This window comes from Glycine soja, chromosome 7, assembly GCF_004193775.1.
Source record: "Glycine soja cultivar W05 chromosome 7, ASM419377v2, whole genome shotgun sequence".
Classification (NCBI taxonomy): Eukaryota; Viridiplantae; Streptophyta; class Magnoliopsida; order Fabales; family Fabaceae; genus Glycine; species Glycine soja.
Window position 1 is genome coordinate 27,271,877 of NC_041008.1, and position 18,028 is coordinate 27,289,904.

The following is an 18,028-nucleotide window of genomic DNA, read 5'->3' on the forward strand; positions in this document are numbered from 1 at the left end:
GAATACTTGTGTTCTAGTGGTTGAAGTTAGGCCTGGTAGACTCACCCTTTGTTTAAGTGATGAAAAAGTAGTGTTTAATTTGTTTGATTCTGTGAAAAAAACTTATTTCTTTTTCTACTATCAATTTTGTTCAGTCTAGGGACATTCTTGATGATTTGGTAGAGGAAAGACTCCCAAGTGTTTGGATGATTGATCCTCTTGAGAGAGTTCTTACCAATGAGAACTTTGAAAAGGAAATGGGCCTTGGTGAAAAGGAAGTACTAATACTTCTTCAAGCTTAGTTGGTGTCTAATCCACCTAGGTTTTAGAGGTTGGAGTAGGGAAATGGTCCAAAGGAAAAACCTTCCATTGAGGATCCTCCTAACTTTGAATTGAAGCCCCTCCTGTCCAACCTCAAATATGTTTTCCTTAACATAACTTCTTCTCTTCCAGTTGTGATTTCTACAAGTTTGCATGAAAGTGAAAAGGGAAAACTACTGAGAGTTCTTAGAGATATCAGGGAGGCCTTTGGGTGGACAATTCATGACATAAAGGGTCTTGACTCTACCATATGCACCACAAGATAAACACTGAAGAGGAATTTACACCCAGGAGACTACCTCGAAGGAGGCTCGATCCCAGCATGATGGAGGTAGTGAAGGGAAATGTAATTAAGTTGTTGGATGCAGGTATTATCTAACCCATTTCTGAGAACCATGAACTGGGGGGGCTCTACTATTTGGAGAATGAGAACCATGAACTGATTGCCATAAGGAAAACCACTAGGTGGCGTATGTATATTGATTATAGGAAACTTAATGAGGCCACCCAGAAAGACCATTTTTCACTTCCTTTTATTGATTAAATGTTTGAAAAGCTAGCAGGAAAGGCTTTTTATTGTTATCTAGATGGTTATTTGAGCTATTTGCAAATTCCAGTTGTTGAAATGAACCAAGAGAAAACCACTTTTACATGTCCATATGGAAGTTTTGCATATAGGCGAATGCCATTTGGGCTTTGTAATGCACCTAGTACTTTTCAAAGATGCATGATGTCTATTTTTTCTGATTTGATTGTGTACCACTATTGCTTCCCCAAATTGAGATATGATATGACTCTTGGCATTTGTTTTGATTCTCCAGAGGTGTGATTTTTGAAATTTTGTTGTTGTTGAGTTATTGTGTTTTCAAAGATTCCCTAATTGAGTTGTATCGAGGTAACATGAATATTCTCAAGTGGAGGAATATTAGCAGAAAAGTTTGTAGGCTTTCTCTTTGAGCTACCCTCATTTATATGAGTTTTGAGCTGTAATTCTCTTGGTGTGTATGGTTGGTCCTTTCAGTAACATCCCTTCTATATCCTATTTTGACATGCACATCCTTAAGTGGTTCTTGAACTTTTCTGAAAAGATGAGGCACACATTGGCATTTTTAAGAAAATTCCCTTTTAGTTGCATAAGTTGAGCTAGATTGAATATTTTCTTTGATACCTAATTTGTGTCGTATTAAATTGATCTATAACACAGTGAAAATGGATGTGGGAATTGATACTGATAATGCAGGTTATGCCAATTAAAAGGTGAAGTGAATTCCAAACTCCTTCTCTCATGAATAAAATAAAAGGCATCAAAAGTCAAATAATAAAAAGGAAAATTGGCCCAAGTGCAATATGTCTGCAGAAGGTGAATGAAAATCAAGGAGAATTCCTACAAAGAAAAAAAAGACAGAGAGAAAGAGGAAAATGAATGAAATGCAAAGTGAATAAGATTATTGGAAGCGAAAAGGTAGAAGTTCCCCTGAACTTGAGTAATTGTTGTCTATCTTTATTGGAGCCCCTTTTGTTGCCTATTCCTTTCAGCGTCCACTTTACATTACAAGTTTGGCCCCATTACAACCTGAACTGATCACTTGTTTGAAAAAATTTTAGGGTCTATTAGAGTTGAGTTTATTGATTAACAAAATTGTGAAGATGTCTGCTGAATTGTGATTTAAGTGTTTCTTGATATACAACTTTACCCTTGAGAGATGGTAAGAAGAGTGAACATGTTTGCTCATTGAGATTATTTTGCAAGAACAATTAAGCCTAATGGATTCCTTGAATTATTTTGTATGACTTGATGTATGGTTGTATGAGAAAATTTGACTTGAGAAAATTTGTTTATTTTGAGATAATAATCATAAAAATTGCTTGAGGGCAAGCAAAGTTCAAGTGTGGAGAGGTTGATAAACTTGATTCTGATCACCTTTTTATGTGTAGTTCTAGGCCTATTGTGTGCAATTATGATACAATGTGTTGGCAGAACTTAAGGTTTTTGGTTGGATTTGTTAAACAGGTGATCACAGGGAAATTTGGAGAGATAAAGAGCTAAAAACAAGCCTAAATGACAAAGTGAAGAATTTGTCTTTTCATCACGACCATGATGGTTTGATCATAACCCAGCGTTAGAAATAGTAAAGATCATCCAAGTTGTGACCCTTTGATCACGACCAAGTGTGGAACTGAGTATGAAAATTCATCACAACCGTGATGGGTTGTTCACGATCATGATTAGCGTGCACTAGCAATAACATAACCTAAGGCTACAAATAGTTTGTTTCTAGACCTTAGGAGGGAGTCTTTTATTCTTTTACAATTTTTTAGTTCTAAGAGAGCAAGAGAACTATGTTAGAGTCCTTAGCCCCAACGAAGTGCAAAGATCACGATTAGTGATCATCTGCATGTAATTGGTAGATCTAGGAAGTGAGTTTTTTTATACTAAACTGCATGGTTAAATTGGTTGGGTAATCTCTGATAGGTTGATTAAGAAACTGATTAATCACCCTTGTCACTATTCTTAATCCTTTGATGAGAATCACCTGGAGATGCAGTTCATCATGAAATTGGGTGCAACTATCAGACCTTGAATCCCACCTTCTTCTATGTTGTCTAATCGCATTTTTTCATTTGTGGTGTTTCTGCCCTACTCCTAAATTCTACATCACTCATCACGTGGATCCTATTATCGAAGAAGTAGAGTCTGATGTTGAAGTTGAATCTGCTTCCATGGTTGTTTCAAGTATATGATCCACCACCCTCATGCGAATTTATGTGTATTTTCAAGGTTGAACTTGATAGAACAAGGGAAGCAGTTGCTCAAGCATTAACAGATTGTGCTCATGTTGAAAAAAAGGCTCCCAAGTGGTTTATGACTGAGGATTATTTTTATAAGATCAATGGATGGAAACCTCCTCGTCCTCCTACCCTTCCAAGCAATCCTATTAATCTCTCATCCGATTCTGATGACTTTGGTGATGAGTTTCTATGGAAGCTTGATGAAGAAGTTGTAAAAGATGAAGCTAATTGCATCATCTAAAGGGGAGCCTAAAGTTTGAAGAAAACATAAATTAGGGGGAGCTTTTATGTTTCAAATTTTAAAATTCTACCATGAAACATTTCATTATGTACTGAAAACACATCTTCTTGATGTGAAAGCCCTTATATGAATAAAATAAGATGGTTTATGTTATCTATTCAGACTTTATCTCAAATTCTAATGATGCATTATGATCAAATAATTATCATGTGTTCTCTGCATCTGATAAGACTAACTAACGATTTAATGTATTATCTTATAAGTTTGCCTTTATCTTTTAAATATGTGTTTGTTTGATATCATCAAAAAAGGGGAGATTGTTAAGTCAAAATACATATGTGTTTTAAGAAAAATAAAGACCCTTGATCATTTTGAGTAGATGTAAACAGATACAAATGTTAAGAGTTATCCTAGGATCTATCAAATTCTATGAAGAATAAATGAAGAGAATTGCTAAGGCGTTGGAGCTTGAAACGATCTTTTAAATTTGAAAAGCGGAGAGAATCGTTAAGGAGTTCGACCTTGAGACGATCTCAAGTGATATTTGATAAAAAGAAGTTAGTTATGAGTTGGTTTTATCTTGGTTTTGTTTATTAACTTTCAATCTCTTTAAAGACAACTTTACAACACTAGTGATCGGTTAAGATTGAACTTTACAAAGGAAAACGAGATCGCCGATGATAGATGGAGAAGATGGATGTGCACATAATAACAAGGGGGGACCCCAAAGGGTACATAGATCACATTCAATCTTAAAAAAAAAAAACTAATCGATGGTCGCCCGAAGAACACCGAACAAGGAACGATGTAGAGATTGATCATAGTCCCGATTTGGTAGCGCCTCAACTTCGTTTTCTCTTCTTTCTTCTTCTTTCTTTCTTCTCTCAATTCCCTCACCTTCAGAACCTTGGAACCCCTTCCTCAACTCCCCTTCACGCCTATTTATAGCCAAAAAAGGCATTTGGGACCATGACAACTCGCCCAGGCGAGCTCATGCCTTAGTCATGAAGTAACTGGCTCACCGAAGCGAGCTGGTTTCTTAACATTGAAGTCTTTTGATGGCCCAGGTGAGCTAGAGGCTAGCCTGGGCGAGCTAAGGTCCAGGAAACTCAATAAAAAGACCTTTTTGCCCATCCTTTTTGGTATCCTTTGCATTCTTGATCAAAACATTGAATGATCTTTCATCTTGTGCAGTAACTGGTGTTGAACAACGCAGTTCGGGTAGCGAGAATCAGTGAATGATAGTCCCCAGACGAAATTATGGCATAATGGCATAACAGTTGCCCCTCTTTACTTATCTTTTATTGTAAATAAAAGGGAAGTAAAGATAAGGATACTAATTTTGTTCGAGCGACCTCGCTATTCGACCAGGCAACTGGCGAAAACTAAGGAAGTGAAACCAAAAAAACAAGAGGACATTGAAGTCTTATAGAATGTAAAATGGAGGACATTGAAGTCCTATAGAGCAAAAGAAATTTGAAGTTTTTTTTTTCAAAGCATAGAAATAAAGGACGTCGAGTCCTAAGAAGCACAAAGATAAGGACATTGAGTCCTATAAAATACAGAAGACATTGAAGTCTTATAAAGTGTAAAAGACAGAAGACATTGAAGTCTTGTAAAAATGGAAAAGATAGAAGACATTGAAGTCTTTGAAATGTAAATGACAGAGGACTTTGAGTCCTATGAAAGCATAAAGACAGAGGACTTTGATTCCTAAAGGTGAGGACTTTGAGTCTTGTGAAAGATAGTGAGGACTTTGAGTCCTCTGAAAGATAAAGTGAGGACTTTGAGTCCTGTGAATGATAAAGGCAAGGACTTTGTGACCTGTGAAAGATAAACGGCGAGGACTTGAGTCCTATGAATGATAAAAGTGAGGACTTTGAGTCTTGTGAATAATAAAAGCAAGGACTTTGAGCCCTGTGAACGATAAAGTGAGGACTTTGAGTCCTGTGAAACAGGCCAATAGGTACTAGTACCAAATGGCTTACCCATATGAGAAAGCAAGAGGTTGAATCTTTGAGAGGGCCTATCATCCTAAACTCAAAAGATAGGACATTAGATTTGGGAATTGGGTATATAAAGAGAAATCTATGTACTTATAACCTAACATGATTTTTGGGATGCAGATGCATGCAACCTTTATCTTGAAATGCAGTAAAATGTAAAAGGTTTTGAATCATGAAAATTAAGTAATGCTCATGACATTCTTTCTTATTTTTGTGATTTTGATTTTGATTTGATTGATTTTTGGTTCTTTTCCTTTTTTGTGGAAAACACAGATTGGCTGTCTCTTTTTGAAAGACGTGATAACTCATGAGAGCTCATTCTATCTTTTTGCAAATCTCTTCGGGGACTCTCTCATAATTACTTGACAATTTTGGAGAGATGGCAATGGATTCATTTGACATTTAATCAATCAACCGAAATATTGATCCTATGGTTTTCCCCTTTCTTTTTAAAAACTTTGATTATTCTGCACAGCAAGAAAACATAAGGCTTTGGGATCGATCATGTGCCCCATTGAAGGATGGCAATGGATTGTCACACTTTGGTATGTGACCAAGTGAAACTTTCTCGATTTAAGATCGTAGAGTGATGCCAATGGTCTGTCGATCACGCTGAAACTTTATGACATGGGCTAATCCCGAAAGAATTTATACAACAAAGGCTAGCCTTGGATTTAAAAGGAATCCTAAGGAGTCTGCATGAGTGACTAACATCAAATGTACCCTACTATCACAATTGTCTTTGGGCATCCTCCACGAGCTCCTGGTCAAATGAGTTTTCCTCTCAAATGTGCAAGTGCGAACCTCAAGGTTTTTTATATATGTTTTTTCAACAATCACAAGCGTGTGCGGGTTCCATTCCAGAATCCAAACCTAAAAGCAAAATTAGTCATTCCTTGAGAGTCTTGCTTGTAACGTGGTTAGGGGTAAAAGGGCTATGAAAAAAGATCAGAAAGGCTCAAAGAGTGTTTAAGGGTTACATTGAGTAAGAACCTTGAGAGTCTTGCTTGTACTTTATTCATTTCAACTCTTGGGTAGGGCTCTATTCCTTTTGCCTTATACATTAATCCTTATTGCCCTTTTGTGCCTTTCATGTAAAATCTAGAGATCTTTTGTCTCTCTCTTTTTTTTCCTTCACTCGGCTTTGGCGGATTTTATTTTCTTTTTTCTTTCATTGTTGCCCAACTTCATGCATGTGTTGTTTGCATTGCTCCTCCCGCCGGTTTAGCAGTGGTTCCTACTCTGGGTTCCTATTTTGTTTTTGTTTTTTTTTTGTGTTGTTTTAAGAAAAAAAAATATGCTTTGGCTCAGAGGGGGTAGCAAGGGATAAATTAGTGTTTGGGATGTTGAAATACGGCCACGTGTCATTTCAAATCTTGACTTAGATCCTTTTGCAATTTGGATTTCGGGACCAATCCCTTGATAAACATGCTCCTGATTGTTTTTTCCTTCTTTATTAACAATGATTTTTGCCTAGGCCACCCTTTCGGGTTTTCGACCTACCAGGTGAGAACTTTTGATCTGCCCCTAGGTTCGCTTCGAGGCTCATGCATGGTGCCTCTCATTGCCCTAGTGTAGGGCTCTGAGGTATCTATTGTTGTCTTTTGTCATGACCTTGTGGTAATAAAAGAAACTGTGCAGGTTCTCGAAAATGAATTTTCAAGGACGAGAAATATTTAAAAGATTTTAAATTGAAAGATAAAGTCAAATGACTCCTGTTCTTGATAACTCACTTTTCTCTCTAGAAGAAAACTTTTAAGAATGATAAAATGAGGTCACATAACGGTCTGTATTTCTTATTTTTGATTTGGAACACAGTCAATCAAACATTTTTTTTAACTTTTTACTTTACTCGTCGTTTACGGCAACCCCACCAAACGTGTAGGACGAGCAATTTCTGATTGAACAGACTTGGAGATCAACTAAGGAGCGCAGGTCACTTGAGCAAACAAACCAACAACTTACATTCACATTCCAGTGAAAGTTAAATAAGCAAAGATGTAATTATGAGAGAATGAGAGACAAGGACATCAAATTTATCCATATTCTTAGCATTGTGACTGTTGTTTATAGTAATGTCATAAACCTGAAAATCCTAATGAGTCATTGCAGACATCTAACAACAACCTTCAAATTGCCCCAAGCATCATACATAGTATTGCTTGATGACATCAGAGCTCACGAGTGATTCTCCTTATGTTTCAGGGTCATACAATGCTCAATGGAATGCCCCGAAACTCCCCCATGATAATGCCATGTTGGGGTTGTATCCTCTAGGAAATGGAGATTGAGAAATCTTTGTTGGGCTTATGACTGCCATAGCATTATCGAGTAGATAAGGCAGTAAGTCAGCATATGGCATTGGAATTGGGGTGAATTCTATAGGCTTCTTTTCTGGAAAATTCCTTCCCTGGTTGGTGTTTTGATTGTCGTTAGAGGTGGTGTTTGGTCTTAGATATGCATCGGGTGGATTTTGTGGCAGATTTAGGGGTGGTCTTTGTGGATGATTGGGGCATTCTTGGTTGATAGGGTGGTGGGTAATGAGAAGGACTGATATTGGCCGAGTATTGATATTGTTGGGCTAATGGGAAATTTTTCCATGTAGGAACGGCAGCCACAGCATGGGTTTCTCCCTCCTTCTCATTCTCTCCATTTGCCCCAAGCTTCCAGTTCATCAAAGCAGGATAATCAAATTTGCTTCTTCTAAGACCCACTTTGATCATTTCGCCAGTGAAAACTAAATCGGCAAAGCTTGAAGGCATGTAACCCACCATCTTCTCATAGTAGAACACCGATAACATGTCTATATCATTGTTATCATCTCCAGTAAGACTTTCCTGGAAAAAATGCATCATCAATTTTTCATTTTTTAAGTATGCCCCCATTTTTCTGATGTACATCTTCAGGTGATTCTTGGGGCAAGTAGTCCCCTTGTATTTATCAATATCCGACACCTTGAATTTTGGAGGGATAACGACGTTGGGCACTAGGCACAGTTCTGCCATGTCAGCAAAGGCATAATCTCCACCTCCTTCAATAGCCCTCAGCCTCTCCTCCATATGATCAAATCTCTCCCTTTCCAACATAGCAGGAGGGACTCTTCCCACCGCAAAATGCATGGGTTGTGGTTGTGAGAGATACTGAGGGCCCCCCAAAGTGTTTGGCAGGGGTACGCCACAAAACGTTTGCCCCTCAGTAGCATATCCAATGTGAGACTCGAAGTCGACTAGATTATGGTCTCGGGGTGCTTCAGGTGTCTCCCCCATGGGTTGAGAGACCTGTGCATGACCAGATTAGGGATGTTGGCTCTCAATGGGTATGAGAGTAGAGTTGTCGACATTCTCATCGGGAGCGTGTGCAACATTTGGTGGTGTATAGTTGGGAGGCAAGCCATATGGGGGGAAGGAATGCTTGCTCTAGACCTACACAGAATGGGGACCACCCGCACTTCCCAATGCTTCACCTCCCTGACCTACCGTATCTGAGGTTGGGCGATTTACTTGGTTGAGGCCAGATGGGTGAGTCGGGTCCACCTCAGTGGCGGTACTTGCGGCAATGACTGTAGCCATGTTGACCTCCATCATTTTTCTCATACTCATCACGGCTTCCATCATTATGGTCATTTTCTATTTCATGTGATGCAATCCTACCCCGCAAGGGCATTGGATAGAAGACTCCAAGAAGATTGGGCCAGAGATGCAAGAGAAGGCCCTAGGGTTCTCATGAGCCTTAGGGTAGATTTCGGGCCCATGGGCTAAGTATGAGCCCGCTTATCTTTGTACATATTAGATTAAGGTTTCCTTATTTTTGGGCCTTGTATTTAGGGCTCCATAATATAGGTAAGGTACCCTAGAAATGTAGGATTTTTTAGCCCTTGTATTTTAGGGCACCTAGACTAGTTTTTTGTATTAGGGGTAGTCTTGTAATTTCACATGAATTAAGTGAATATTTAATGTGTGTGGTTGGAAATAAATTTAATTGAATTGGGAGAAGCCTAATCCAATTAAATTTTAGAGGGGGAGGTGAGCATTTGCTTGCTACACCACATTGCCACATCATATAGTCACACTTTGTGCATGTCCTTCATGCTTTACATGCCTCATGACACCTAAGCACACTTAGTTGAGAATCTTGGACTTGATCTTGGATTAGTGGGCTGAACCATAGCTAAAATTCACTAATCATAATTAGTGAAATTTTGGCTCCACAAATTCAATTTCAAATTCAAGTGAAATTTGAATAGAAATTCAAATTTCCTTCCAATTTTGTGTGACACTTAGGCTATAAATATAGGCCATGTGTGTGCAGTTTTTCAACTTTGATCATTTAAAAATTAAACTTCATATTTCAGAGCTTTTTTAGAGCACAAAATTTCGTGTTCTTCTCTTCCTCTCCCTTCATTCATCTCCTTCTTCCTCCAAGCTCTTATCCATGGCCTCCTATGGTGGTGAGCTTCTTCTAGACTCATCTTCTCCTTGAAGTGGTGTCTCCTCTCTCTCTTCCTTCTCCATTTCGCTGCCATTCATCTTGCAAGAAGCAAAGGAATCCATTGATGAAGAAGATCCTAGGCCTACAAGCTCTAATGGAGCTTACACCATGTGGTATGAAGAGCATCTTCATCTAGGTGATGTTCTTTTGCTTCCTCTATCTTTTTGTTCGATGAATTCTCTTTAATTCCTTGTTCTTCATCTTATTATCCATGTTTATCCTCCATTTTCTTGTGGTTTGGTGCTGTTTAGAGTAGATTCAAAAAAATAAATCAATTAAATCTTAGATCTACACTTGTTCTTGCATTTCTATGGTTCAAATTTTGTAGATCTACTATTGAATCATGTTTTTGTGTTGATTTTAGGTTCTATCATTTTTCATTCATAATATTCTTGTCCTGAACCTTAGATCTAAATTTTCTTCCAAAATATTGATTAGAAAAAAAATACAAAAATCTAAGTGTAAATCACTTAATCCATGTTGTCTTAGAGTCATGTTTAGTCATAGTAATTGTCACATTATGTTCTAAGTTTGTGTTGAATTTTTATTTTGTTGATTGAATTCTAGATACATTTTTTCATGTATTCTTGTCATTCTTAGCCTATGTTTTGAATTTTGAGTCTAATTCATGCATGTTATTTAGTTCATAACATGTTCTAAATCAATTCCTAGAAGTAGTCTTGTTGTTGAACTCTTTTTTTTTTTTTTTTGGTTTTCTATGTTTCCTACATGATGCCTATGATGAAGTTGAGTTGTGATGCTGAGTTGTGGCTGGATTTGTGAATCAAAATAAGTCTTAAGCTCTCTTGAATTGTGTTATTCAAGATAATTGATCATAAGCAAACACAAATTGTAACTATCCAAGCCTTAAGCAACATAAATACTACTCTTGATTTCTAGGTTGAAATTGCTGGTGCTGGCAGCTTGAACATACGAACTTGTATAAATTACTGGGAATTGGTCACTACGTGTTTTAAGCTGAAATTTTTACTGAATTTTCTAGACATCTAGACCAAAATTTTGAAAAATAACCAAGTGATTTGGGTAAAATTAAAAAATAATAAAAATCACACAAGTTGGAAGAAAAATCAATGTCCAAGAAAAAAAAAGTGAAAGGGAAGTGTGGTTGTTGTTTTGGCTCAAAATTTGTTCTATAATCGGTGCCTATTCTATACCAATCTTAGTTCTGAAATTTCAATTGAAAATTATTGTGAAAACAAGTGCCAAAACTATAGGTTTCTTGAGTCTTGTTTTTTTAGTTTTTCTACTCTACTCTAGAGCCATTCTAGGTTTCTCTTTGAGTCCTAGCTTGCTCTTGTGTGTTTTTCATTACTTTAATTGTTGAATAATCCTTGAAAATTTGTCATGTTAAAAATCTATTGGTTTAGCTTTCATTTAATTTTTTTTATCTTTGGTTATTGCTTGTCTCTTTGTTTCCTTATTTGTGAGTTGCCATATGGGGAATTGGAAAGGAGGATTGGTGCCATCCCTTGAAGAATTTGAGTCAAGAAGCAAGGGGCCAACCACCTTAAGAGCTATTGGACCTTTTTGTAATTTTTTTAAAATTAGAATTTACTTACCTTCATTGCTTTCAAATTTTGTAACAAAAAGGCCTTTCATTGGAAGTAAGTTGGGAGCCTCCAATAGGTCACCCTACTTTTATTTGTGTGTAATAATTTTTGGCAATTTTTCCTTAGGATTGTGAGTGTTTTGTTGGAAACCTTAAATGTGGTCATCCAAACACTCTTAGGATTCACCTAATTTACATTTCTTGCTTACTTTCACAGCTTATTTCCTTTACCTTCAATTGTCAAACCGCCTAGATAGCTTGCCTTTTACCAATTAGTTTTTACCTTATCTTTCACTCCTCTTTTAGTGTTTATTTTGGCTAGTTTCAACCATAGTTTCTTTTACCTTTTGTTTTCAAACCCCCAACAAGAAAGAACCATAACTTAGAAACCAACATGAGTCTTCATTCTTCATCTAGTGTTAATGGTGAGGGTTCTACTCCTAAGGACCACTTGTATAAGATATTAGATGAGTTGAGATCCCTTAAGTTGTGGAAAGAAAAACAAGAGAGAAAAGAAAAAGGAAAAAAAAGAGAGGAAGACAATAGAAAAGTAACCCCTTAAGGCTAGTATCCAAGAGAAGACTAGCTCCACAAAGTGCTTTAAATGTCTTGGAAGAGGGTACATTACTTCTCAATGCCCCACCAAGAAAACCATGATTATGAGGAGCCAAGACATTTATAGTAGCCAAGATGAGGTTGCTACTTCACCTTCTTCTAGTGAAAGTGAAGAAGCAAAAGGGGAAGAATCTAGTAAAGAGATCTACCCCCAAGAAGAAGGACAACCTTTAATGGTTAAGGAGGAGTGTAAGGAGGTAAGTGTCTCCTCCAAGAGGTTAGCTAAGAAGGAAAGACATTTTGAAATAAAGACAAATATTAAAGAAATTTCCCCTCTTAGACAACCTCCACATTTTCTCCTTTGTAAAAAGACACTTGTTAGCATTGCCACACCTCTTAGGCTTGAGTTTATTCATCAAGTAAAGGAGTTGTTGGATGAGGGTTTGGTTCGCAAGAGCTTAAATCCTTGTGCTTTGTAGGTGCCCAAAATAGGTATTATTAGGCACCAAATCCCTTAAATAGGTGGTATGATGAATGCTTTGAGTGGTGCAACACTCTTTTGTAAAATCACTCGTACACCCAACATCTTCATGATTTGTGTACATAGGGACTCATTAGGTAGGTTTGTTCTTATTTTTAGTTTCAATACAAACTTAGGTACTCATATGGGACACCTTAGATTTGTGATACTTTTTGGTAGGAATAGTCAACATGAAAATACAGAAAAAAGATATGTTTTATTGCATTACTTTTCTTAATTTTTTAAATAGTGATCAAGGGGTTCCCATGAACCCTAAGAGAATAAAGGTCATTCCTGAGTGGCCCACTCCACCAAGTGTAAGAAAAATTTGGGGATTCCATGACTTAACAAACTTTTACAAAAAGGTTTGCCCCATATTTTTCTATACTTGTAGCACCACTCATTGAGTTGGTGAGGAACCATGTTCCTTCATGGGAAGATGCCCAGGAAATGGGTTTTTAGACCTTACCTTTCTTCAACATACCAAACACCACTAATACATATGTTTTTGTTCTTTTTACAGGTGTTGAGAAAAAAAGCCCAGATTTTCAAGAACCTCGGGATTTGAGGTCAAATCCTTTTCAAGGGGGAGGGAATGATGCAATCCTACCCAGGAGGGGCATTGGATAGAAGACTCCAAGAAGATTGGGCCAGAGATGCAAGAGATGGCCCTAGGATTCTCATGAGCCTTAGGGTAGATTTCGGGCCCATGGGCTAAGTATGAACCCGCTTATCTTTGTACATAAGGGCATCATAAAGTGCATTCTTTCCTTATGATTACAATGAGTATAGTTCTGATTTCAAGGAAAGAATGCAATGAGAAATGCATCCAAATGTGAAAAGAAAAATAAGCATGGATGTATGTGGATGATATTTTGTTGAAGTATTGCAAGTTTTACACAGGACATTCAGTAGAACATAAGGTTGAATTAATCCATATTTGCATTAAAACAACATTATTCATTACATCTTGTCAGTGCAACTGGAAATAACACATGGACATCAACAGTCCCTAATTTTTTAAATTATTTAGCTCAATCATGTGTTGGTAGTAGACAAAGAAGCTATGTAAACTCGATCCATCTTCTGCCCCAACTTTTGCAAGCTGGTTACTTCCATACTTGACCTTGACTTGATGAAACCCTTTTCTTAAAAGCATGTGCTTGGTTCGATCCCATAATCCAAGGAATACAAATTTTGATTGTCAATACTTCGACAACATATCATTGAGATGAATGACTAGGGAATACTCATGCTATGCATGACAAATGTAATTATGAGATTGACATGAGACACCTGAAGAACCATCATTTTCTAGTTAATAGTGCATTAAGTACCATGTTCACATGATTTTCAATCGTTTTTTAAGAGAAATGAGTATATAATCCCAACATGGTTTGTTTATAGCTATCATCATGGTACCCAACACATGTAACTAAGAATGTGGTGTAAACTTCATTCTTCATTGTGACTTTCTTTTTGTTCTTTCTTTTGTTTTTGTTTATTGTTTTTTTGCAGAGAAAAATGCAAGGATTATGTATGAGTGAACATAACATGCGAACGATAAAAATAGAATGTATGCAGTTGGCAGAACAAAAGCATGTTAAATAAAGATGTATGATAATGCAATGACTCATGCAAATGCAATGCATGAATATGATAAATGATAAATGCAGGAGTGATATGTCCATTACGATGCCATGAAGAGATGCATGATGCGATCAAGGAACAAGCCAAAGTGAGTTTGCTATGTGCCCCCCTAATTTAGGAACCTAATGGAAAGGATCCAAATGTCCCCTTCTAGTGACAACTCCCAAGGGTGGTTTCATGTAACTTTACTGGCTTCTAGAGATATCATCCTCTTAGGTAATACATTGTGGCGATAGGGACTATTAGTGACAATGCATCACGAAAAGAGGAAATGAGGCTTCACTGTTATCAAGCGAGTCGGAGACCCAGCATGATCACAGATTGATCTCCACTCTTTATGGCTCACATAAACCCAAGTATAGGGCCTAATATCTCAATGTATGTGCAAAGGTTTAGGTGCCATGTGTGCATAGAACAAAAATATTTCTAACTATGAATGTAATAGATAGACAGACACACACCAAACACAATAACATAGCAAAGTTTATACACCAATATGGACAAAACAAAAGATAAAAGAGAAAATTTGAAAATAAAGAAGTCACAATAAAACATTGCACACTGATCGAATGACTTAACTCTCTAAGAGTCCCCAGTGGAGTCGCCATCTGTTGCAACCTACCCTATGACGGGACGACGAAGGAAAAATAAATAATCCAAAGCACGTTCGTCTCCAAAGGAGAAAACAAGCGGAGTCGCCACCAATGTTTATTAGAGGAAAACGTTAGGAAAACCAAAAAGATGTCTGCGAATTTTGAAAATAAGGGTTCGGGAGTTGCTTACGCATGAGGAAGGTATTAGCACCCCACGCGTCCATCACTAGGGACAACAACCTTTAATCGAGTGTGCGTAGTGTGACTTCAAAATTATTTACTTTTCCCTTTTTATATTTTTTATTTTTTTTGGGTCGACTAGGGTGTTGCCCTTACTCCTACGAATCCTGAGGTGCAATGAGGAATTCAGACCTACGTAGTTCTTTAGTCTGGAACTTTGTGTGTTAAATTGACTTTTTATGTATTTCAAATATTCATTTTAATTGTGAACCAAAATTCATTTAAGGTGTTGGACCTTAAAACGAAGTTTTAAATTTTGAAAAGTGAAGAGAATCGTTAAGGCGTTGGACTTTGAAACGATCTTTTAAATTTGGAAAGCGAAGAGAATCGTTAAGGTGTTGGACCTTGAGACAATCTCAAGTGATATTTGATAAAAAGTAGTTATTAGTTGGTTTTATCTTGGTTTTGTTTATTAACTTTCAATCTCTTCAAAGACAACTTTACAACACTAGTGATCGGTTAAGATTGAACTTTACAAAGGAAAACGAGATCGTCGATGATAGATGGAGAAGATGGATGTGCACATAATAACAAGGAGGGACCCCTAAGGGTACATAAATCACATTCAATCTTAAAAAAAACAAAACTAACCGATGGTCGCACGAAGAACACCAAACAAGGAACGATGTAGAGATTGATCACAGTCGCGATTCGGTAGTGCCTCAGCTTTGTTTTCTTTTCTTTCTTCTCTCAATTCCCTCACCTTTAGAACCTTGGAACCCTTTCCTCAGCTCCCCTTTGTGCCTATTTATAGCAAAAAAAGGCATTTGGGACCATGGCAACTCGCCTAGGCGAGCTCATGCCTTAGTCATGAAGTAACTGGCTCGCCCAGGCGAGCTGGTTTCTTAACATTGAAGTCTTTTGATGGCCCAAGCAAGCTAGAGGCTAGCCTGGGCGAGCTAGGGTCAAGGAAACTCAATAAAAAGACCCTTTTGCCCCTCCTTTGTGATATCCTTTGCATTCTTGATCAAAACATTGAATGATCTTTCGTCTTGTGCGGTAACTGGTGTTGAACAATGCAAGCTAGCAAGAATCAGTGAATGGTAGTCCCCAGACGAAATTAGGGTATGACTTAATGGTTACATTAAATGCTCCGACGGCCACATTCTTCAAACACAAGCTTAAGAGAAGAAATTTATCCCTTTAGAGACAACAATCACTTGCTAAAGATGGCCTATAAATAAAAGAAGCTTTGAAGACATTAAGTATGAACTTAAATGGTCATATTCAAATTCTTTTTGTAAAAAGCTCTCTGTGTAAATTCTTGTAAAGTTTAGAATTGGTCTAAAACACTTTGATTATATGAGAGAAAAGACTACGTGCTAAAATTGTCTATTTGTTTTTAAGACAATTGAGTGTTAGTCATTGTGCAAAAATACTGGTTGTAACAACTTGGTGTAGAGCTTGAGTTAAGGAGGCAGAAATGGCAATAATAAATACTTGTAACTTGTTGAAGTTAGTGGAACTTGATAGTTTGCCAACAACTGGATGTAGTCTAGGTAGTTGAGGTGAACTAGTATAATTTCCCATGTTTTATCTTGTTTAGTTTCTTGTTTGTGTTTTAAATTGACTTAGGGTTCAAATTTAATTTGTCTTTGAAAATCTTTGTTTGTCTTACAAGTCTTGAAACTATCATCTGAATTGTTTTGCAAAAATTTGATATTTTTTTTCTTACATACTCATCTTCAAACTATAACCTTTTTTTAGAAAAAATAAAATAAGATTTTTAAAAATTTCAATTCAACCCCCCTTCTTGTGATATTTGCCTTTACAGGAATAACAACTACTCGTGCCAACGATGGGAAATATTGATAGAATGTAGGGAAGGTTAGATTTAGAATTAGGAAGATTAGGAATTAATTAGAGATTAAAGTGCCTTTTAAAAATACATTAAATTAAAAATAAAAATAAAAATATCAAATTTGTAAAAAGTTCCTTATGCTTTAATTGCAAAAAATGAAAAATTAAATATAATCATCTAATGTTGCAAAATAAATATTCCTTCCGGTTGAGTTGTTGGGTTGTTGAGTGATTGAGAAGGAAGACCGCGGGGAGAAGGAAGAAAATGAATATACCTTCCGGTTTCAAATATAAGAAAAAAAAACTAGTCTTAACTATAAGAAAATTTTAATTAGATTTACTTCACTTAATGTAATATATTTCTAAAATACCCTTCATTTAATTGAACTTTTAGTTCTACTGACTTATTTTTATTCTTGATATCAAATTCTAGTGAAGGGTGAGTTAGGAAAAAATGTAGTTAAACTATTTTCCTAATTAACATGAATCAATTTTATTTTTTATATATATTTGAAATCCAAGGGAGTAAAATCTTAGAAGAACTAAATGGACACACAAATAATTTAATTTGCACTCTTATTTTATATTCTCTATTGATGCGAGAACCATGAATTTAAACTGTCCTTTTAGCCCTTTCTACATGGAAGTCATCATGACACCTAACATGCATTGCAACTTTGAAGCTATTAATAAATCGTGTTAATGAAAGGGCTAATTTGATTGAGATTTAAAATTTTATAAACAATTTTGATATTTAATAATTGGCTTAATTAAGTTTTTCATACTTGTAATATAGTTTGTTTTTAGATTATTATGTAACATTCATTTTTTTCAACCAAGTACCTGAAAAAAAAAATTAGTTTCATTTTACTACTTGCCCTTAGTTGTCTTCCGTTATGTGATGATGTGACAGATGGAGTGCCATGTCATCACGCCTTATCACAAACAACTCATTGTCATGTCATCGCCTTCAATGATGTGGCACTGACGTGTTAGTGATTAGGCGTGATGACGAGGCACTCCGTCTACCATGTCATTACTTGACAGAAGGCGACTAACGGCAGGTAGTAAAATAAAACTAATTTTTTTTCAACTAGGTATTTGACAAAAATTGAATTTTTAGGTAGTAATCTAAAAATGACCTATTTTTTAGGTATCAAAAGCTTATTTAATATATGACATGAAAAATTTATTTAAACCATATATAATTGGTGTTTTGCAGTCTATGATTAATGTACACATGTAACATGTTATACCTTCCATCACTCTTCCTTC